Here is a 24,608-nt window from a genome sequence, read left to right as displayed (position 1 = left end):
GATGGAGGGAGTTGTAGTTGCTTCATTTTAGGCCCCAATGACTTCAAGATAAAAAGTGGCTAAACAGTTTTCAACTCCATTCAGAACCACTTTGGCCTCAACAGACATAATTGAACTCCTCTGGATCAGGACCAAACGAAATACATTTAGTCAGATGCCGTGGAGGAGAAACATGAAGGAATTCTGAGATTGATGTCTGAAACAACTCTCCCTCCCCCTTCATTTCTATCCAGCAACATATTTTGTTCTGTTCAGTATCCATCTCTATTTTTGTAAGACTACTATTTGTCTTGAAAAATGAAATGGTGCACAGCTTTACCAAGCTTGGACATTGCGAAGTAAACCTAAAATGACCGAATTTCAATCGCTTCAGATTTAAGGGCACACATTTCTTGCACAAAGTCTCGCCAAAAATTAAAGTCTTGGAATGGAAGAGGAAAGAGGATCGATGCAATAAAGCAGCAGCCACCGAATTTACCTTGAAAATGTGCATAAAGCTTTTTGAAGATCTCGCATTTATCTCTGCCAAGTGTTTGATTGACTGGGTCAGCTGGAATATTAACCCATAAATTCTTCATTCATCCCCTAGCCACATGATAATTCGATCCTACAGGCTTGCCACTTTTGATTAAGTGATCAGAGGACAAAACCCGCCAGAGGTTGGATGAAGAGGGAATGGTTTGGCTTTGATGTCAAATGGCAATTTGCAGATATACTTTGCGAGAGTCTGGCCAAGAGGGTCGTGTAATTACATAAGGACAAAATACAGGCGAGCGATTGTGATTAACCTGTTTCGTACAATGCAGGCAACATGTAAACTTTGTGTCACCTGTTCATTTACATGACTGCAGCAGATACTGTCCAATTCATCACCCAGCCGTCACTCACCTAACCACAATCCCGATCAATCGCCACTCATATCTAACATTCATTGCTTCACCTCACCCTCACATTTGGGGAGGCAGTGGTGTAGTGGTGTTATCACTGGAGCAATAATCCAGAGACTCAGGATAATGCTCTGGGGACCCGGGTTCGAATCCTGCCACGGCTGATGGTGAAATTTGAATTCAATAAAAATATCTGGAATTAAAAGTCTAATGATGATCATGAAACCGTTGTCAATTGTCGTAAAAACCCGTCTGACTCACTAATGTCCTTTAGGGAGGGAAATCTGCCATCGTTATCTGGTCTGGCCTACTTGTGACTCCAGAGCCGCAGCAAGGTGGCTGACTCTCAAATTCCCTCTGAACTGGAGCGCTGTTAGGGATAGGCAAGAAATGCTGACCCAAGCAGCGACGCCCACATCCCATAAAAAATGAATTTTAAAAAATACCTAGCACTGTCGGAAGCCTTGCAGCTTCCAATACAGCGTCCTTACATCTCACAGCTTGCACACACTGCCAGCTATTCGACCATGACAGCTATGTCATCCAAACACCTTTCAACAAAATCACTGACACGTTTCCCTCTCTCTTGCAGGATAAGATGGTGTACCATCGCCCGCAGCGACCAGTGAGGGACAGGTTTGACTCATGCCCTCACCCCAGTAATGCAGGAGACAGTTGGCATGGTGGCACAGTGGTTAGCACTGCTGCCTCACAGTGCCAGGGACCCAGGTGCAATTCCAGCCTCAGGTGCCTGTCTGTGTAGAGTTTGCACATTCTCCCCGTGTCTGCGTGGGTTTCCTCCAGGTGCTCCGGTTTCCTCCCACAGTCCAAAGATGTACGGGTTAGGTTGATTGGCCATGCTAAATTGCCCCTTAGTGTCAGGGGGATTAACAGGGTAAAAATGTGGGGTTACAGGAATAGGGCCTGGGTGGGATTGTGGTCAGTGCAGACTTGATGGGCCGAATGGCCTCCTTCTGCACTATAGGATTATATGAATCTATGATGATAATTGCCGTCATTGGAGTGGTCATGACTGTGACCAATAGCCGGCCTGCAAGCATCTCGGATGAAAGGAAGCCCTTACCTAATTCTCCTCCTCATATCTGACTTCCCACTCATCCCACCGTCTCGTCAGACACACAGGCTGCTGTTGGCCGAAGCATCCACTTCTTAACCTCTGACCCTCCCCTCACCAGAACCTCACCCTTATACCTTTCTTCTTTCACAAAGCCAAGAGCTGTAACCTGCTCAGGCAGTAGGGAAAGAGATGGAAGAGCAGGAAGATAATGAGGAATAAAAATCACTGTCACTCCCTCTCAAACTCAGAGTCAGCAGCTCAGAAACTGCCTTTAAAGACAGGTTTAGAGGTGGTATTTGCATTCAGAGGAACAGTGGGTACCGATGACATGCAGACAGGACAGGGAGAAAGGACAGCACAGGCGGTGCCTGACTGGAGGATGAGATCTCATAGAATCATAGAATCCTTACAGTGCAGAAGGAGGTCATTCAGCCCATCGAGTCTGCACCAACCACAATCCCACCCAGGCCCTGTCCCCATAACCCCATGCATTTACCCTAGCTAGCCCCCCGGACGCTAAGGGGCAATATAGCATGGCCAATCCACTTAACCAGCACGTCCTTTGGGCTGTGGGAGGAAGCCGGAGCACCCGGAGGAAACCCATGCAGACACGAGGTGAATGTGCAAATTTCACACAGACAGTGACCCGAACCCGGGTCCCTGGCACTGTGAGGCAGCAGTGCTAAACAATGTGCCACCGTGCCACCCAAATCTCACATGAGGTCTGCTCCTGAAGACTCCGATGAGAACTTGGATGGGATGGCATGCTTGGAAGAGCTAATGGGCATGCACACTGAAATGTGTATTGATTGTCTGGCCTGTAAATCAGTCATTTACTTTCATTTTCAGGGCTATTGAATCTTGCTATTCTTCCAAACTGACGATATACATTTTATTAGATCGGCTCTGAGGCCATGGAGAAAATTCAACTAACCGACACTTTCTGTGATTATCATTACAGTTGATTCCTGAACAGTTGCAATGTACATTGAGGATTTATTTTTTACAGTCATTAGACTGTTTCGAGAAAAGGCGTGAGGGCGGCACAGTGGTTAGCACTGCTGCCTCACAGCGCCCGGGTCCCGGGTTCGATTCCCGGCTTGGGTCACTGTCTGTGCGGGGTTTGCACATTCTCCCCATGTCTGCGTGGGCTTCCCCTGGGTGCCCCGGTTTCCTCCCACAGTCCAAAGATGTGCAGGTTAGGTGGATTGGCTATGGTAAATTGTCCCTCAGTGTCAGGGGGACTAGCTAGGGTGAATGCATGGGGATGGGGGCCTGGGTGGGATTGTTGGCGGTGCAGGCTCGATGGGCCAACTGGCCTCCCTCTGCACCGTAGGATTCTATGATTTTAAGAAGAGCAAAGGGAAACTGCAAGTTTTGCTTGGAGGTTGCTCATCCATTTAATCTTCTTGATACTGCATCAACTAATGTGCCACAACATGTACAAAATCAATGGAAAGTTGCAAAATGAAGAGTCACAAAACCGCCAGTTGATCCCTGAAGATCCTTACATCGTCAGCAGGAGGAATCATCTCCAAAACATGTTTGTGGTAAAGAGAATCATCAGTTATGCATGTTGTAGCAATGTTGGCTGGTTTCTGTTACGTGTTTCGCTGTGTACTTGGGGCCTGGGCGGAGTCGTTTAGAGCTTGTCTATTCTCCCAAAGTCGACTGCTCAAGAAAACTTTGTTAAAACCTTTACTCTTTATGTGTAGCTGGAATAAAATTTCAAAATTTGTCGATGAAGCCACACTTGCAGGAGTGGCAAACAATGAGGATGATGTAATTTGCCTGCAACAGGGCATAGATAGACTGGCAGAATGTGTAGAAAAGTGACCGATGTAATTTGGGTCTTGGCAGAAGTGATTGGGGGAGGCAATATAGACTTAATGGCACAATTCTAAAGAGTGTGCAGGGACAGAGGGACCTGGGAGTGCATGATCAATACGTAAAGTGGGTTGCCGCCAGCAGAGGTCTTTACACCTGATTAAGCAAAGTGGGACATTTCACTGCAGCAAAGGTGCCATCTATGTCCAGGTTGCTGTTGTTAGAAGGAAGTGTAGCCGACAATAATGCCCTCATTTATAGATCGGCCCAGCTACACTGCACAATAATTACCTTGCTGTTGAAGCCATTCTGCTAATATTCAGCTCCTGCTTGTCATAGAATCATAGAATCCCTGTACAGTACAGAAAGAGGCCATTTGGCCCATTGAACCTGCACCAACTACAATCCCATTCAGGCCCTGTCCCCGTAACCTCATGTATTTAATCGACTAATCCCCCTGACACAAATGGTAAATTTAGCGCGGCCAATCCACCTAACTTGCACATCTTTGGACTGTGGGAGGAACAGTAAGAAGTCTCACAACACCAGGTTAAAAGTCCAACAGGTTTGTTAGGTAGCACAACCCACAAGCTTTCGGAGCGCTGCCCCTTCATCAGGTGAGTGGGAGTTCTGTTCACAAAGAGGGCATATATAGACACAAACTCAATTTACAAAATAATGTTTGGAATGCGAGTCTTTACAGGTAATCAAATCTTAAAGGTACAGACAATGTGAGCGGAGAGAGGGTTAAGCACAGGTTAAAGAAATGTGTATTGTTCCCAACCAGGAAAGTTAGTGAGATTTTGCAAGCCCAGGCAAGTCATGGGGGTTACAGATAGTGTGACATGAACCCAAGATCCCGCTTGAGGCTGTCCTCATGTGTGCAGAACTTGGCTATCAGTCTCTGCTCAGCGACTCTACGCTGTCGTGTGTCGTGAAGGCCGCCTTGGAGAATGCTTACCCGAAGATCAGAGGCCGAATGCCCGTGACCGCTGAAGTGTTCCCCAACAGGAAGAGGACACTCCTGCCTGGTGATTGTCGAGGGTGTTCATTCATCCGTTGTCATAGCGTCTACATGGTCTCCCCAATGTACCATGCCTCGGTGGTGGGAGGCAAGTGGATTTTGGCAGAAGTGATTGGGGGAGGCAATATAGACTTAATGGCACAATTCTAGAGTGTGCAGGGACAGAGGGACCTGGGAGTGCATGATCAATACGTAAAGTGGGTTGCCGCCAGCAGAGGTCTTTACACCCGATTAAGCAAAGTGGGATATTTTACTGCAGTAGAGGTGCCATCTATGTCCAGGTTGCCGTTGTTAGGAGAAAGTGTAGCCAACAATACCAAAAACCATTCCTCCATGGTGGGAGGAAACCCACGCAGACACGGGGAGAACGTGCAGACTCCACACAGACGGACACCCAAGGCTGGAATTGAACCCGGGTCCCTGGTATTGTGAGGCAGCAGTGGTAACCACTGTGCCACCGTGCCGCCCCCTGTTGTGAACCCCAAGAAGTTATTGGATGTGGTTTTGGTGATGGTGATACCACTGAAGGTCGAGAAAACCTTTTGTTTGTTCGAGATAAGCACTTTACAAAGAACAAAGAACAATACAGCAAAGGAACAGGCCCTTTGGCCTACCAAGCCTGCACGAAGACCCTCTGTTCACCTCCTGTTCATGTGTCTATCATGATGCACTTGACCATTGCTAACGTGCCTGCACTTTTCTGGCACTTTTCTGGCATGTTACATGTTACTTTCTACTTGCCAATCCAAGCCTAGCTATTTAAATGAACAGGCCCTGGACATCTGGAGCCAACCCCCTCCCAGTGCAACCCCATTTCTGATGGGTCTATCGTGGTGGGTGGGACAGGACGTACCAAGGAAGTGGTGAATCATACTGTGAGTCACCAGCTATCTGTCTTCCAGATGCTTCATAAGTCTCCTTTGTTATTGTGCAGGTGTTCTTGGAAAGTATAGTCATGAGTGTTCAGTTCAAGTGTGTTAGTATTTGGCTAGCTTTGCACCACCCATTCTTTCTATGCTGGAGCTGTGTTCAGCTCACAGCTGTGAAGGATATGTTCACCCACAGTATAAGGAAAAGATAGAAGTTAGAATTTACAAGGATTGCTCAAAGTACTTGGTCATTCAGTGTTGATTTGTAAATATTTTTCGTATTGTCTGACAAATTTCACATACTTTTTTTAAAGTTAAAGTTTATTTATTAGTCACAAGTAAGGCTTACATTAACACTGCAATGAAGTTACTGTGAAATTCCCCGAGTTGCCACAGTCCGGCGCCTGTTCGGGTCAATGCACCTAACCAGCATGCCTTTCAGAATGTGGGAGGAAATTGGAGCACCCGGAGGAAACCCACGTAGACACGGGGAGATGTTACAAACTACACACAGACAGTGACTCAAGCTGGGAATCGAACCCGGGTCCCTGGCACTGTGAAGCAGCAGTGCTAACCACTGTGCTACCGTGCCATCCCATTGGCTAAGAACCAATATTTCCTCTTGTATGTGAAGATTATGTTTCAGATTTTGGGCTGTCCTGCATTGCATAACATTATTAACATCAAAACAGGGCCATTTCATTGGTTCCTGGGATGAGAAGAGATATGTTATGAGGAGAAATTGAGTAAAAAGGGCATATATTCTCTGTGAGGTTAGAAGAATGAAGGGTGTTCCCATGAAAATATTGGGGGTGACTTTGAGCCTGCACACTCCGTCTACGGGAATGGTGGCGCTTACCCAAAATCCGACCATGATTGGTGCCAGTGAGTTTCCGAGTTCCGATCTTCCCGGCCCCTCCCTGGTGGACTGGTGTGGAACACTCCTTGGGACTGCGGAAAGCTCATTTGAATACATTCACATGTCATTAACAGGCAGTCTCACTGGGACTTCCCTCCTCACTGGATATTCAGTGGGCACCGGCGTTACGCCACACCTGCACTATTTACAACTGGTCTACATCAGTGTGAACCTGGCACCTCCATCTCTGAGGAGGGTTTCAGAGGTGTGCGCTGAAGCAGCCAGCACTCTCCGCGGTGTGCACTGCAGAGGGAACACTGGCGAGGACACGAGAGACGTGGATATGTTCAATAGGTTCAACTCGGGCCTGGGGTTGGGGGTCCCAGAATCGCCATTTCGGGGAGAGGCCTCAGGAGGAATCACTTGCTTCCCTTCATTTTGGGGCGCCCCTTGCTCTAAATGGGTTGTGAGGGCCAGTATGCAGGCAGCGCTTCCTGTGTCCTCCTTCCTGGGTTCCTGCCCATCTCGCAGCTGAGGGTGAGCCCTTTCTTAGTGGGAGCTGGCAAGAGGGTGGGAGGGATATAGAATTGCCATTCTCACACTCCACAGGGATGAGGCACCGGGTGAGCGTGGTTGTTCCCCCAGGCTTCATGGCATGAACAGACAAGGTGGAGGCTCTGTAGGTGAACAAAGTGAAATTGAATGTCAAACATTCAATACAAAATGGTGACCTATCTAAACTAGTGCCTATATACCTGTGCCCACTAAGTGCCGCGGTTTATTAATCTTTCTCATCCTCACTCTACATCTAGGTGTATCCTGAGGATCCACAGCTGAGGTTAATGTGGCCTGCTGACTTCCACACTCTTTCCCCTGAGATGGCCTTGGCGGGCATTTCCTGGGGCATGCTGGGACATTGAGGCCCTGGCCTGCTTTCAGAAAGCACAGATGCTTGACTGCTTCCCTCTGCGGTGTCAGGGGTTGAAGGTGTGTCGCTCATAGGGAGGAGGGTGTCAGATGGGCTGGAGATGCCCGAGAATCCTGGCTGGAGGATCCCAGGCTGTACTCTTGCCGATCCACTTCCCTCCGGGTTGCCGGGGGCCCCTGTACTCACCCATGGGATGGAGGGGCAGCTGGAGTGAGATCCAGAAACCCCACCATCCTCTGGAGCTGACACTCATGGATTCCCACCAGTGCCTGCACCATGCAGTCGAAGCTGGCACCATGGTGCAGACATCTCCTGCCATGTAGCGCCCATCCTGCAGTAAAGTCTCCACTGTGGATGCCAACCTCCCAGTGTTGGCCTCAGTGCACTGCAGTGATGGCACCATCTTCTCAGATAGAAGGTGATGGGATTCCTCTGGTCGGCCTTGCACTCCAAGGAGGACTGCTGTCATCCCTTCCTGAGATTTGTGACTCTGCATTTCCAACTCCAGCAGCTGTGGGATGACCGGACTCAGGGACACATCGTCGGCCTGGGGATCAGCAGTGTCCTGAGCTCTGGTATAACTCCGAGTGTCAGGTCCCTGGGGTGTCCCAGCCTCCGCCTGTTGTGGATCTTAAGTGTGAGGTGTGAGTGAGCCAGAGGCCTGCTCAGTTATTGGACCATCGAGGTGTGACTCTCTGTGCTGGTGCCGGATGCAGATGAGAGTTGTGATGGTGGGGTTAGAGAAGTCCCCCCGTGAACTGCTGGAGTCCGGTGGGATCAGGAGATGCAAGGATAGTCTGGTCTGTTCCGCTGGTGTGCCTGCAAGAGAAGGGAAATGATATAAGTGCATTACAGGGGATATGGAGGGAACATTGATTATTCACTCGAGACTTGAAGAATGACAGCATATGTGTCGAGCATTGTCACGTTTCTCTGCTGCCCCCACTAACTCCCTTCACCAGCAGTGCAGCCATGCTCTTCCTCTTAGCTGGTCAGGTCGAGGGCTCACTCCTCAAAACATGTGAGAGTTTTCAGCTTGGGCATGAATCCAGCTGGCTGTGCCCACTGATGCCTGTTGTGGTTGAGTTTGTCCTGTAATGACACACAGAGGAAGAGTGGAAGTGGGAGTTTTGACATTTAAGATGGCAATGAGGTGTGGCAGGCACGGGGTTTGATGCGAGCTGGCGGAACATGGCAGCTACTGGGGAGACATGGTGATTGTGGGAGGAAGGGGGGGAGTCTGCTGCCTGGTGTTGGCAAAGGCCAAGGTGGCTGAGTGAGAGAAAGGGTTGGAGGTGTGAGGGATGTACGAGGGTGTTCCTGTGGGAGACTGGGGATGGTTTACTTACCCTGGCTGAGTGAAGAAGATCGTTCATCTTCTTCCGACGCTGCTGCCCTGTTCCCTTCTGGAGTGCGTTGGCACTGACCAGGGCTGCCACTGCATCCCAGGCAGGGGTGGTGACTATCCAACCTCTCTTTATAACTTAAATGCTCCATCCCAGGCAGCATCCTGATGAATCTCCTCTGCACCCCTTCCAGTGCGATCACGTCCTTCCAATAATGAATAAAAAAAAATCTTCCCTTGTTTTAGTAACTAATAAACTCACTCTTTCTTTAATTCAAGCCTGGTTAATTAGCTCATTTTGAAACATAAATACATTTGGATTGGGGGAAGGTATCCACAAGGGAAGGGATTCTTTTTGCTTAAACCTTGTTGTGACCAAGCGAGGGGATTGAATAAAGAATGGAAGCCAGCTGATTTCTCTGCACCCGGGAACATAACAATTTGGGTACATCTCATCTGGAATCATCACAAATTGGGGGATCTTGCCCGGAGACCGCTTGTAACAATAGAGGTTCACAGATTTTTGGACACTAAGCGAATCGAGGGATAAGAAGGTGGAGTTAATGTATAAGACCAACCATAACCTCATTGCATTGCCTGGCATGGTGGCACTAGCTAGAGGGGCTGAATGAACTATTCCTTTTGCTATTATCATTATGGACAAATATTCTTTGGGACTAGCTTAGTGGTTAAAAACAAAGGGGCAGCATGGACAAGTTGGGCCGAAGGGCCTATTTCCATCATGTAAACCTCTATGACTCTATAAGTGTAAAATCAAATGGAGGATCGGTCTCGTGGCACAATGGAGAATGTCCCTGCCTCTGAGCCAGAAGCTCCGGGTTCAAGTCCTACCATGATGACCAAGGAAGGTGCATTCATAATGTGGCCAAACAAGGTTGAGTATCAACTTGTAACTCCTTCTAACATAAATGCCAAAGGCAGGAGAGATTTTTGGTCAGTCCATGTGATGGAAAGAAATTGGAGCCTCTACCATCAGTGTCCATAACTCCATAGAGTAGAATAATAGAATTATAGAACCCCTACAGTGCAGAAAGAGGCCATTCAGCCCATCGAGCTTGCACCAACAACCATCCCACCTAGGCCCCATCCCCGTAACCCTACATATCTACCCCGCTAATTCCCCTGAAACTAAGGGGCAATTTACCATGGTCAATCAATCTAACCCGCACGTCTTAATGACTGTGGGAGGAAACTGGAGCACCCAGAGGAAACCCACGCAGACACGGGGAGAATGTGCAAACTCCACGCAGACAGTCACCCGAGGCCGGAATTAGAACTTGCTCCCTGGTGCTGTGAGTCAGCAGTGCTAACCATTGTTCCACCATGCCGCCCCACAACATGACTGTAAAAATGTATGTTGCTGCTGCAATTTTGACTCCTTCAGGGTTGGTTGGCTGGGCGAGCAGTGTGGATCAGACTGGTGGCAACAGCGCAGGGTTTGATCTCCATTCTGCCGGGGGTGGATTCAGAACCTTTCTCCTTGGAGATGATTGCACTGTGGATCGTACCTGCTTTCATCCACAGAACTGAAGAAGAAGGAGAAATTAAATGGATAATACCTGCATAAAAATAGCACAAGTGGAAATTAAATACAAGCATGTTCAGGATTCATAAGTGAACTTTGCTGATTGACCCTGCTTACTTTTTAATGTCCTATAGGCTCAGTTGACTTATGGTTTGAACAGAACGAGGGCATGATTGTTAGAGAACACAAGAGGCATTTTTAAAAATAACAATGGGAGAGCATTTTCCATGTTCATTACTTGTAAGACTCTATGAAGAATTGGGTAAATTTTCACCATCATGTCTTGTAGTAATCTGGCCTCAATTTCACTGATTTCCACGGACTGAACAGCAGGTGAAGGAACAGTTGATCTGTATTACTGCATTGCTGAAGAGTTCAAAAAGAAATTATGCATAGCTCTTGGGGATAAAGGGATCAAAGGATATTGGGGGGGGAAGGCGGGATCAGGATATTGGATTTGATGATCAGCCATGATCAAAATGAATGGCGGAGAAGGCTCGAAGGGCCTACTCAGTGCAGAAAGAAGCCATTCGGCCCACCGAGTCCACACTGAACACAATCCCACCCAGGCCCTATCCCTATAACCTCACTTATTTACCCTGCTAACCCCCTGACACTAAGGGGCAATTTAGTATGGCCAATCAACCTAACCCGCACACATGTTTGGAGTGTGGGAGGAAACCAGAGCACCCGGAGGAAGCCCACGCAGACACGAGGAGAATGTACAAACTCCACACAGAAGGTGACCCAAGCCAGGAATCGAACTGGTGTCCCTGGTGCTGTGAAGCAGCAGTGCTAACTACTGTGCCACCCTGCTTCTATTTCCTATGTTAAGATGAAAATTTGCCCCAACCTGTTTCTGATTTCATGCACGACACAAGGAGAGGAATCTTCTTAAAGTGTGACTATTGCAAGGTTGATGGAAATGAACAGCCAGCAGCCGCAGCACAAGTAATGTGCATCAGACCACATCTGAACTCTAAACCAAAATCTACCATTCTGGAGAGCTTGTGGTGACACAAATGCCAGTATAAGTACCACTTAGCACAGCATGGGGAAAAATAAATATTTTACTCTTGACATTGCCAGAGTAAGGAGAGTAACTGCTGTAGACTTCCGAGCTGCGCTTCCCAAAACCACTGGACACCCACGATGGCATCTCCAGCGGTTACATGAGTTTTGCAAGATCATTGGCTTTCTATCCGTCCATCGCTGGTCTTCTGCAGTTTTGAACTCCATGCATTCATTTACAGTGCTGTATTTTAAACAAAGAAGTATTTTTGACAAAAATGGTTCTGTCTTCCTTTGAGAACTCTATCTTTGAAGGTGGAATGATGAGAGTGACGGAGTGGTGGGGACATGGGGTGGGGGATGAGGTGGGGGGTGGCGGTTTCTACAAAGAGACATAGGGGTTGTACGTTGGCACGGTGCTTAGCACTGCTGCCTCACAGCGCCGGGGACCCAGGTTCGATTCCCGGCTTGGGTCACTGTCTGTGTGGAGTCTGCACGTTCTTCCTGTGACTTCATGCGTTCCCTCCCACAGTCCGAAAGACGTGCCGATTAGGTGCATTGGCCATGCTAAAATTCTCCCTCAGTGCACCTGAATGCCAGTAAAGCTCATTTTAGCCTTCTCCGCTCCAGAAACAATCCTAGCTCCTCCAGTCTAACTACCAAACTGTAATCCTTCATCCCTCAAATCATTCCACTAAATATAGTGGCACAGTGGTTAGCACTGCTGCCTCACAGCGCCAGGGACCTGGGTTCGATTCCCGGCTTGGGCCACTGTGTGGAATCTGCATGTTCTCCCCGTGTCTGTGTGGGTTTTCTCCAGATGCTCCAGTTTCCTCCCACATCTTTGTGGAGTCTGTACGTTCTTCCTGTGACTTTGTGGGTTTCCTCCCACAGTCCGAAAGATGTGCTGGTTAGGTACATTGGCCATGCTAAATTCTCCCTCAGTGTACTCGAACAGACGCCGGAGTGTGGCGACTGGGGGATTTTCACACTAACTTTATTGCAGTGTTAATGTAAGCCTACTTGTGACACTAATAAATAAACATTAAACTTTAAAAAAAACATTTAAAAGTGGCTGGTTAACATTATAGTCACAGCTAAGAAGGAATGAAAACCATTATCATAAAGGTTACACAGAGATAAATTCTGGGAAAATATGCAATTTCCAGGTAACAGTAAGGTTGATGGGAGAGATTCCCATGCCACAACTCAGACGCATTTAGAATGTCAGTATTGTGCTAAAATTAGTGCAACACTCACACCTTGATTCTTGTGTTTTACCATGGGAACAGAAATCGGTCCTGATTAACTGATAGAAATTCACTTTAGGAAGGACGTGTAGGCATTAGAGAGAGTGCAGAAAAGATTCCGGGATGAGGAACTTCTCGGATTTTCCAACTGTGATGAAATATATTCCTGTAGGTTCCATCACTTGACTTTCCCCCATGCTTTAGTCATTAGTCAGTTGACATATATATCCTTGTGACGCACTGCCTTCCTATGCCAATTGGAAAGCAAAAAAACTCATTACTCAACTGAATGATGCTTGACTATCAGCCAAACAGCCTTTTTTATCCCCATTTTCAATATTTTTATATCTGGTATAGAGTTCAAAGAAAATGTTTAAAAAGCTATAGTTTTTAAAACCCCTATGATGTTTCTCCAGGATTGCCCATAACAGAGACTCCTGGAGATTGACTTTCAATTCTTGGATACTCCTGCCCATCCTAGCGACCAAAGGAACATCCCCGGTGGCACAATGGGTAGTACTGCTGCCCCACAGCGCCAGGGACCTGGGTTCAATTCCGGCTGTGGTCTATGCCGAGTGTGCATGTTCTCCCCGTGTCTGCATGGGTTTCCTCTGGGAGTTCCGGTTTCATCCCACATTCCAAAGATGTGCGGGTTAGGTTGATTGGCTGTGCTAAATTCACCCTTGTGTCAGGGGGATTAACAGGGTAAATATGTGGGGTTACGGGAATAGGGCCTGGGTGGGATTGTGTTTGATGCAGACTTGATGGTCCAAATGGCCTCCTTCTGCACTGTAGGCATTCTATGATGGATTCTATGAGTAAGTTCTAATGATAAGTAGGTAAAGGTCACCATAGTCCCAGCCATAGGCTGCTCTTTGCTTTGAGAGGGAGAGTTGACTTAACCTGAGATTTAACCTGAGGTTCACCGCACCTCACGTGAGGGGCAAGGTTGGGAAGGCAGGGCCTTCATGAATAATCTCGGCCGGTACAATTATTGTACTCTGTTCCTCCAGTGCACAAAATATCATGTGGTAATGTGGAGGAGGTATTCTAATTGTCATTGGCACTTAAAAGTATTTCATTGATCCTCTGCTCAATATATCATCAGCAAAGACCAAAACAAATGTTTGTATCAACAACATTTCAGAATTAAACATGGAAGCCATTTGAAAGAAAAATAAAGACTTGTGAGAGATAATAGCCTTGAGTGATGGAGAAAGGGCTTTGTAAGTGGTCAGTGGTTGTTATAGAGAATGATATAGGGTTTCTGGTCACGACCGTGAAAATAAAATGGGAGGGTAGAAAACAATCCAAATGTCCATTGCTTGTTTCTGGCAGCCTGATCAGTGCTTAGCGAATCAGGGTCACAAGATTAGTAACAGTTCGATGTAAGAAAAGAGGTTTAGTGGTGCTTTGGATCAGACCAACATCTGGGCGGATTAAGGTCACATGGTGTCAATCTGCCAATGAGAATTTAGCTGGGGAAAGAACTCCATAGAAATTATAATACAAAATGGACCCAATGAATGTGTACCATTTAAATATTCAAATAAATACCACTAACATTTTTTTTAATGAATTGGAAAAGTTCTTTATAAGATGTTGTCCATTGCCAGGCTCCCTGTTCAGTGCGGATTTTATTTTAAAAAAAATCTTGTTGACCAGTGCACTGCAAACTTCTGCTGCCTTCGTTTAAGTGAAGTTTTCATGTGTGTGGTTGCACAGGCTACACTGCATCAGATAATCCGCGGGCTATATTCAGGCAACTTCTTAATCCTCTCTCTGGAATGTAGAAGAATGAGGGGAGATCAAATTGAGATATTCACAATGATAAAATGTATGGATAAAGTAGACATGGAGCGAATGTTTCTGCTGGTGGGGCATTCTAGGACAAGGGGTCATAGTCTCAGCAAAGGGGTAGCAAATTTAAAACAGAGTTGAGGAGAAACTGCCTCTCACAAAAGGTTGAGAATCTGTGGAATTCCCCAAAGTGCAATGGCTGCTGGGACAGTCAGTAAATTTAAGGAGGAGTTGAACAGATTTTTAATTGGTAATGGGTTGAAAGGTTATGGGGAGAAGACAGGAAAATGGGGATGAGGAGCAGATCAGCCATGATCGGATGGTGGAGTGGACTCGATGGGCCGAATGGCCTAATTCTGCTCCTATATCTTATGAACTTATGAAATAGCAGTGGTCCTAATTGTATGTTTCTACCAGCAGTCCTTTGGTTCTTGAAAACCAAACTAAGTCTAAATGTTGTAAGTTGGAATTGATTTTCCCCACAGGAACAATGATATAAATGGGGGATTGGTTCGTGAACCCAGGCCGGAAATCTTCATGGGGCAGCCTGCAGTGTAAAATGCTCTCAACCTTTGTTCTGTCAAGTCATTAAGGCAATTGTTGATGTCTGCATGCCTTAGCACAGGTTCCTCAGTTAGTGTGGGGGATATAATGAAGCTATTTGATCACTGTCAGTTGGCCATTTAACACTGAACGTCTGAGAGTCTAAGTGCAGACTAAATATTGCATAACATAAGCGTATAAGTTCATTAAAATTGTGATGGTTGTGATGACCAAAAATGTTAACAGAATAAAACACTTGTTTCCAAATTGTTAGCACTGCTGCCTCACCATGCCAGGGATTTGGGTTTGGTTCCCGGTTTGAGTCACTGTCTGTGCAGAGTGTCTCCGTTCTCCCCGTGGCTGTGTGGGTTTCCTCCGGGTGCTCCAGTTTCCCCACAAAGTCTGAAAGACGTGCTGGTTAGGTACATCGGCCATGCTAAATTCTCCCTCAGTGTACCCGAACAGGCGCTGGAGTGTAGCGACTAGGGGATTTTCACAATAACTTCATTGCAGTGTTAATATAAGCCTACAAGTGACGCTAATAAATAAACAATCAAGACAGTTTGACCTGTTCAATCATACAGATGGTCGGCACAGGACGGCAATGCGCACATATGAACATGCTGGCATGGCGTCATAAACTTGAAACCGACATTATAAAGTTGAAATAGGGTATCAACTTATGAATGTTGTGTCATTCATCATAACTTTGTCATAAAGTCAAAGACCTTCTGTACTCTGTTGCCTATTGCTTTATTCCCCGTTCCTTTAACTACCTAGCTAATCTATTTTTAAACATTGACAAGTACTTGCTTTCAATCAGTTGGATATGTGTCCCATGGTCTTGCAATCATAGAGTCACAGAATCCAACAGAGCAGAAGGAGGCCATTCGGCTCATCGAGTCTGCACTGACCATAATTCCACCCAGCCCCTATCCCCATAACCCCATGCATTTATCCTAGCTAGTGCCCCTGACACTAAGCATGGCCAATCAGCCTAACCTGCACATCTTTGGACTTTGGATCCAAAAAGTCTCAATCCTTCAGTCATTTCATGTGGCGACATTAGGAATAGATTTATGAAAACTCTCTGGGTTAGAATTTCCAGTGAAATTGTAAGCATTCTTTTTGAAACATCGCAATGATTTTGTTAGAACATAAGAACATAAGAACTAGGAGCAGGAGTAGGCCATCTGGCCCTTCGAGCCTGCTCTGCCATTCAATAAGATCATGGCCGATCTTTTTGTGGACTCAGCTCCACTTACCCACCCACTCACCATAACCTTTAATTCCTTTACTGTTCAAAAATTTATCTCTCCTTGCCTTAAAAACATTCAATGAGGTGGCCTCAACTGCTTCACTGGGCAGGAAATTCCACAGATTCACAACCCTTTGTGTGAAGAAGTTCCTCCTCAACTCAGTCCTAAATCTGCTCCTCCTTATTTTGAGGCCATGCCCCTTAGTTCTAGTTTCACCTGCCAGTGGAAACAACCTCCCTGCTTCTATCTTATTCTATTCCCTTCATAATCTTATATGTTTCTGTAAGATCGATAAGATCTCCCCTCATTCTTCTGAATTCCAATGAGTATAGCCCCAGACAGATGCAGAGAAGGTTTACCAGGATGTTGCCTGGTATGGAGGGTCTTAGCAATGAGGAGAGATTGGGTAAACTGGGGTTGTTCTCCCTGGAAAGACGGAGAATGAGGGGAGATCTAATAGAGGTGTACAAGATTATGAAGGGGATAGATAGGGTGAATGGTGGGAAGCTTTTTCCCAGATCAGAAGTGACGTTCACGAGGGGTCACGGGCTCAAGGTGAGAGGGGCGAAGTATAACTCAGATATTAGAGGGATGTTTTTTACACAGAGGGTGGTGGGGGCCTGGAATGCGCTACCAAGTAGGGTGGTGGAGGCAGGCACGCTGACATCGTTTAAGACTTACCTGGATAGTCACATGAGCAGCCTGTGAATGGAGGGATACAAACGATTGGTCTAGTTGGACCAAGGAGCGGCACAGGCTTGGAGGGCCGAAGGGCCTGTTTCCTGTGCTGTACTGTTCTTTGTTCTTTGTTTGTTCTTTGTACTCAGTCTCTCCTCATAAGCCAACCTTCTCAACTCCGGAATCAACCTAGTGAATCTCCTCTGCACCCCCCTCCAGTGCCAGTATATCCTTTCTCAAGTAAAGAAACCGAAACTGTACACAGTACTGTCGGTGTGGCCTCACCAGCACCTTAAACAGCTGCAACATAACCTCGCCATTTTTAAACTCCATCCCTCTAGCAATGAAGGACAAAATTGCATTTGCCTTCTTAATTACCTGCTGTACCTGCAAACAAATTCCTTGTGATTCTTGCACAAGGACACCCAGGTTCCTCTGCACAGCAGCATGCTGCAATTTTTTATCATTTAAATAATAGTCCACTTTGCTGTTATTCCTGCCAAAATGGATGACCTCACATTTGCCAACATTGTACTCTCTCTGCCAGACCCTTGCCCACTCACTTAGACTATCTATATTCCTTTGCAGACTTTCGGCGTCCTCTGCACACTTTGCTCTGCCACTCATCTTAGCGTCATCTGCGAATTTTGACTACACTACACTTGGTCCCCAACTCCAAATCATCTATGTAAATCGTGAACAATTGGAGAAATGCTTTTCTGAAAAAAATCACACGTATTAACCATCAGATACGTAGAATAAGGTAAAGTAAATGTAAAGTTTACTTATTAGTCATGAGTAGGCTTACCTTTATGTTACAATTAAGTTACTGTGAAAATCCCCTAGTCACCACACTTTGGTGTGTACCACATTTTGGTCGGGTACACTGAGGGAGAATTTAGCATGGCCAATTCCCCTAACCTGCACATCTTTGGAAATGTTCAATGAGTGCAGTTGTGTCGTCTCACAGAGCTCGAATGAATTTACACTCCCGTCTCCTGCGCTGACGTGCACGTACTTTGCTTTTTAAATGTTGCAGCACCAACATGTGGAGTTGTCGGCGTTGGACTGGGGTAGGCACAGTAAGTAGTCTCACAACACCGGCTTAAAGTCCAGCAGGTTTATTTGGTAGCATGAGCATTCGGAGGGCCACTCCTTCATCAGGTAAGTGAGGGCTGATGAAGGAGCAACGCTCCGAAAGCTCATGCTACCAAATAAACCTGTTGGATTTTAACCTGGTGTTGTGAAACTACTTACTGTGCAGCACCAACAGTTTTAGACTTGACTGGCCATATGTGAACAAAGAAAAAAATCTGACACTTAATGCCTTGCCTCTGAGCAGGAAGAACACACCCTCTGACAGAGCGAATCTCGAGATGTAAGCCTTCATCCCTGACCTCGGAAGATGAAAATCGTGCAATATGAAAGGCATTTCAGTTGAGACATCCTGTGCAGGTCAACTGTAGATTTCCCAAACTGTCTCAGATAAACATTGACCCCATGCAGCCAGTGTCATGATTCCTGTGGAAGGAAATAGCTGGAGTTCCATCTTGGGACTTGATCGGTTTCATTGACCGGATTTCTACATTTGGCCAGCGACTTCATCACAGATGCTGGAAGTAACACAAGTCCAAGAAAACAACCGATTTTCCATGGTGGGGACAGCCGCAGTCACCACATGTGGAAGGAGTTAGTACTTTGGCTTTTAGTTCCAAACAATTTTAATCGTGTGGTATATTAAGTCTTTTCAGTCACAGAAAACCCGCGTCGTCCTCAACACAGTGACTGAAAGGAAGTATTTTGTGTGATGTAGTTTAAATTGTGGGAAACCATCTCTCCCTCTTGAAAAACATTGTGGAGTCGATTTTTAACTGGAGTTGGTTTCGGGCTGGTCGGGGTGCAAAGTGAGAGTGAGACACTTACATTTTCAGGCCAGGGGAAACTTAAACCCTGACTTCATTTCAATGGGAATTGGTGCACAAACTGCCTGGCCCAGGCAGGAGCACAACATGGAGGAGCTGTCAGCTAGTGAAGGCTTGTGAATATGTTGAGGGAAGGGGGACTTTGGGAAGGAAGTGAGTCCAGAGCAGCAAAGACTACAATTTTCCAGACCACACCTGCCACACAAGGAAACTTGGGGGACTTTGTGTCAACCCCACCAGCTGCTAACCTACTTCAGCCTGCAGGAAAGTTGCAGCAGTTCCTCTTGTTAGGGTGCCAGGTGAGAAACCCCAAGGTATATTATGAAGCCAGACTAGATCCCATCAATTTTCTACTTTTGGCATTAATGTGAGGAAAGGATGCTTCAGCTCAAGAGTGATTCCACTGACAAATTAGGGATCTTTTCATCAAAACAAACTTTATCATCATAGAATCCCTACAGTGCAGAAGGAGGCCATTCGGCTCATCGAGTCTGCACCGACCACAATCCCACCCATTCCTATAAAACCACATATTTCCCCTGCTAATCCCTCTGACACGGGTCAATTTAGCATGGCCAATCAACCTAACTGACACATCTTTGGACTGGAAAGCGGAGCACCCGGAGGAAACCCACGCAAACACGGAGAGAATGTGAAAATTCCACACAGACAGTGACCCGTGGCTGGAATTGAACCCAGGTCCCTGGCTGTGAGGCAGCAGTGCTAACCACTGTACCACCACACCACCCATTTAAACTGTGTTATTCATAACACAGTTTAAATGTACCTCTAACAAAATGAAACAGTTTAACTCTTAACTATTGAATAATCTTTAAACATAAAAAAAACTCTTAACTTCTAACTTATTACTATTCAGTTCCAATTAAGCGATGTTTCTCTTATAGACTTTTACCTCACTTTAACAATAGTTAGCAAATCCATGCATACTTGCTTTAACCTTTACCGTGGGAGCTTCCAGAGAGATTTTGTAGTGAGATAGAGCTTCTTGTAGGCTGTTATCTTTAAAAAGCCCTTTCCAACGACTGACCTCTTTTTAAAATGAAAATGAAACTGTTTTTCTGGTACAAGGCTAGCTCCTCCAATTAATCTCACATCACATGACTTGGTTAATCTCGTCTGAAACCCTAGGAAAACTTAAGTAAACAAAGGTGCATTAACTTTACAAAGTAACACATTCCGAGCTAAAGTGAGTTATTAACCTGCTTTCTCAGCATCTGCTACATTCCCTCCAGACAAACTGACTGCCTTGCAGAGAAACTCTGAATCATAAAACAGTCCCCCAAACTTAGAATATATCAATAGCATCATATCGTCACACTCTACAGCTGTTGAAAAGACATCACGGACCCTGATTAACATTCAAGCATAAGGTTGCCACCTGAATCTGGTGGGCTCTTCAGCCACCATCAAGACCAAAGCATTAAAGTCAGCAGGAAAGGATTGGGGCAGACAGTGCCATTATGGTAATCCCTGGATTCAGGCTAGGAACCTGGTTCATAGAGTCCTTCAGTGCAGAGGGAGATCATTCGGCCCATCAAGTCTGCACTGATCACAATCCCACTCAGGCTCTATCCCCACAACCCCTGCAGTAACCCAAGCTAGTCCCCCTGACACTCGGGGGCAATTTAGCACAGCAATCCACCTAACCCGCACATCTTTGGACTGTGGGAGAAAACCGGAGCACCCAGAGGAAACCCACGCAGACACGGGGAGAATGTACTAATTCCACACTAGGCAGTGACCCAAGCCGGGAATTGAACCCAGGTTCCCGGTGCTGTGAGGCAGCAGTGCTAACCACTGTGCCACCGTGCCGCCCCATGGTTATGTGGGTTCAAATCCTATCGTGGCAGCTGGTGGAATGCAAATCGAGTTCACGAAAATCCAGAATTGAAAGCTTATCTCAGTAATGGCAACCAGGAAACTATCAACAATTGCAGTAAAAATCCATCTGGTATCAGAGAAGGAAATCTGCCACCTTTAACCTGGTCTGGCCTACACGTGACTCCAGATCCATAGCAATGTGGTTAACTCTTAACTGCCCTCTAAAATAGCTGAAATAGCTCAGTTCAAAAGCAATTCGGGATGGGCAACCAATGCTGGCCCTGTCAATAAAAGATGTGGAGATGCCGGCGTTGGACTGGGGTAAATACAGTAAGAGTTTTAACAACACTTACTGGTCTTATTCGAGGAATTAAGGGCTATGGGGAGAGAGCGGGTAAATGGAGTTGAAATCAACCATGATTGAATGGTGGAGTGGACTCGATGGGCCGAATGGCCTTACTTCCGCTCCTATGTCTTATGGTCTTATGGTCTTAACACCAGGTTAAAGTCCAACAGGTTTATTTGGTAGCAAATGCCAAAAGCTAATGGCATTTGCTATCAAATAAACCTGTTGGACTTTAACCTGGTGTTGTTAAAATTCTTCCTGTCAATAAATCCCATAGTGCATGAAAGAATAACAATAAAATTGAAGTGCCCCATATTAATTGCCCATCCACTCTATTCTCACCCAATTGGAAGCGTTACAATTCCCCTAATCAACATAGAATTTATTAATTGATACGTAAGATGCCGTATAAATAGTTCACCCGGTATAAGCCACTTTGCTGTGTGTCAAGTGTAAAGACATAAAGGGGGAATTCTTCGTCCGCGCTGGTCTAAAAGCCGGAAATACCCACCCGACTGTCAATGGGCCTTCGCATTGTCCGCAAACCACCCGCTACAATAGCAGTGGCGGGCGGGGTGGGAGAATTCCGGCCTTAAGATCCAGTGCCTGTTTTAAATCCTTTAAACATAGAGACATGACTGATGTGATTTTGTCATTTCAAAGTAACTGCTACAAACTAGAGCAGTGAGTTGCACACAGGTAGGGTCCATACATCCATTTTTATTGTATTCTATGGCATTTATTGCTCAAGTGTAATTGTGTGTCAATTATAAGTTTCAACAGTTTGTCTTTCTTTTTCGGCCCATGCAATGTAAACATGGATTGAGTCACACGCATTGATTCCGTTGTTGGGAAGCCGTAGCTCAGTACTTGTCCGCCGTATATACTTGCATAAACATTGAGTTTTGTAGACCAGGGCCGGGATTTTCCAGCCATTCATGCCCCACTGCCAGCGAGGACGGAGAATTTGGCGCTCAGCCAAACCTTCGTTCACTGCAGTAGGATCAGAGAATCCCATTAGCATGAATGGCCGGAGAATTCCAGCCCATATATTTAGGTGAAAAGCAGGGGGTCGCCTTACACATGGGTAATATTTTTGAGGGGTTGAAATCCATACACATCGATGGGACAGCTGTCATCTTTAAACATGAAAAATATTGACCAAATACCAGTAAGTGACTAGTGGTGTTCACCAGGGCTCTGTATTGGGACCTCTGCTGTTTGTGATATATATAAATGATTTGGAAGAAGATGTACCTGGTCTGATTAGTAAGTTTGCGGACGACACAAAGATTGCTGGAGTTGCGGATAGTGATGAACATTGTCAGAGAATACAGCAGGATATAGATAGGCTGGAAAATTGGGCGGAGAAATGGCAGATGGAATTTAATCCAGATGAATGCGAAGCGATGCATTTTGGTAGATCTAATGCAGGGGGGAGCTATACAATAAATGGCAGAACCATCAGGAGTATAGACACACAGAGGGATCTGGGTGTGCAAGTCCACAGATCCTTAAAGGTGGCAACACAGGTGGAAAAGGTGGTGAAGAAGGCATATGGCATACTTGCCTTTATTGGACGGGGCATAGAGTATAAAAGTTGGCATATGATGTTGCAGTTATATAGAACGTTGGTTAGGCCACATTTGGAATACTGCATCCAGTTCTGGTCGCCACACGGCCAAAAGGACGTGGAGGCTTTGGAGAGAGTGCAGAAAAGGTTTACCGGGATGTTGCCTGGTATGGAGGGTATTAGCTATGAGGTGAGATTGAGTAAACTAGGGTTGTTCTCCCTGGAAAGACGGAGGTTGAGGGGCGACCTAATAGAAGTTTATAAAATTATGAAGGGCATAGATAGGGTGAACAGTTGGAAGCTTTTTCCCAGGTCGGAAATGACAAACACAAGGGGTCACAAGCTCAAGGTAAGGGGGGCAAGGTTCAATACAGATATGCGGGGGACGTATTTTACACAGAGGGTGGTGGGGGCCTGGAATGCACTACCAAGCAAGGTGGTTGAGGCAGACACGCTAGGATCATTTAAGACTTATCTAGATAGTCACATGAACAGACTGGGAATGGAGGGATACAAATGGATGGTCTAGTTAGGAACACATGATCGGTGCAGGCTTGGAGGGCCGAAGGACCTGTTCCTGTGCTGTATTGTTCTTTGTACTTTGTTAAGTTAAGCCATGCGCTCAGTAGACCATGCCACCATTACTGTTGCCTAGATTTCTTAATGGGTACAAAGATGGCAAAAAACCCACTAAATCACCATATTCCACTTTGAATCTACAAAGATTTATTATACACTTTAATTTACTTTAATTGTTGTGTCATTCTCCCCCCTTGTCTCACTACCTGTTAGTTGTGCAGCTGACAGCAGGACTACCAAGTTAGGGATTGTTCCCGCCAATCCAGCCCCCAAGGTCAACTAACTAGTCGACAAATGGCAACATTTTGGGTGGGATTCTCCAGCCGCGTGTGCCCCAAGACCAGAAATCGCTGCCTAAGATCAACAGACCATAAGACCATAAGACATAGGAGCAGAATTAGGCCACTCGGCCCTTCGAGTCTGCTCCACCATTCAGTTATGGCTGATATTTTTCTCATCCCCATTCTCCTGCCTTTTCCCCATAACTCCTGATCCCCTTATTAATCAAGAACTTATGTATCTCTGTCTTAAAGACCTTTGAATGGTCAGCCAAATTGTGTCTCGCCCGTTACGATTCCCGTAGAGGGCAAAATGGGAGAATTCTGGCCTCTATTTCTCCTTGCAAGCAATTTAATAAACTGCAGAGAGAGCTTCCTTCAATCTCTAACACTCTTCTTGAATTCTCCAATTGCTGCACAATTATTTATCCGCTCTACAATCTCTGCAACTTTAAGTTTGAACTGGCTGTGTGTCTGCCATTCTTTCTCAATGCTGTAGCGTCAGGAAACATGGGTTTGCTTTTTTTCTCTCTCATGAGCAGTGAGAGAAATGCACATCATCCAAAAGAATTGGTCAATACCGCCACAATATCAGGGGAGATGGTGGTGTAGTGGTAATATCACGTGACTAGTAATCCAGAGGGTCTGAAGGATAAGGGTTGAAGTCCCACCATTACAGCTAGTGAAATTTAAAAACAACTAATAATCTGGAATTGAGGAGTTAGTATTGGTAATGGTGCCCATGAAACTATTGTCAATTGTCATAAAAACCCATCTGGTTCACTAATGTCCTTTCGGGAAGGGAATCTGCCAACCTTATCTGGACTGGCCTACAGGTGATGCCACGTAGCTGACTCTTAACTGCTCCCTGAAATTATGTGGCAAACCACTTAGTTCAAGGGCAATTAGTAATGGGCAGCAAATGTTGGCCTGCCAACGATGCCCACAATGCCACCGACATGGTGGCACAGTGGTTAGCACTGCTGCCTCACAGCGCAAGTGACCCGGGTTTGATTCCAGCCTCAGGTCACTGTCTGTGTGGAGTTTGCACATTCTCCCCGTATCTGTGTGGGTTTATTTCTTCCCACAGTCCAAAGATGTGTGGGGTAGGTGGATTGGCCTAGTACCAGGGGGACTAGTAGGTAAACACATGGGGTTATGGGG

Source organism: Mustelus asterias, chromosome 14 (genome assembly GCF_964213995.1).
Source record: "Mustelus asterias chromosome 14, sMusAst1.hap1.1, whole genome shotgun sequence".
Classification (NCBI taxonomy): Eukaryota; Metazoa; Chordata; class Chondrichthyes; order Carcharhiniformes; family Triakidae; genus Mustelus; species Mustelus asterias.
This window is presented reverse-complemented; position numbering follows the sequence as displayed.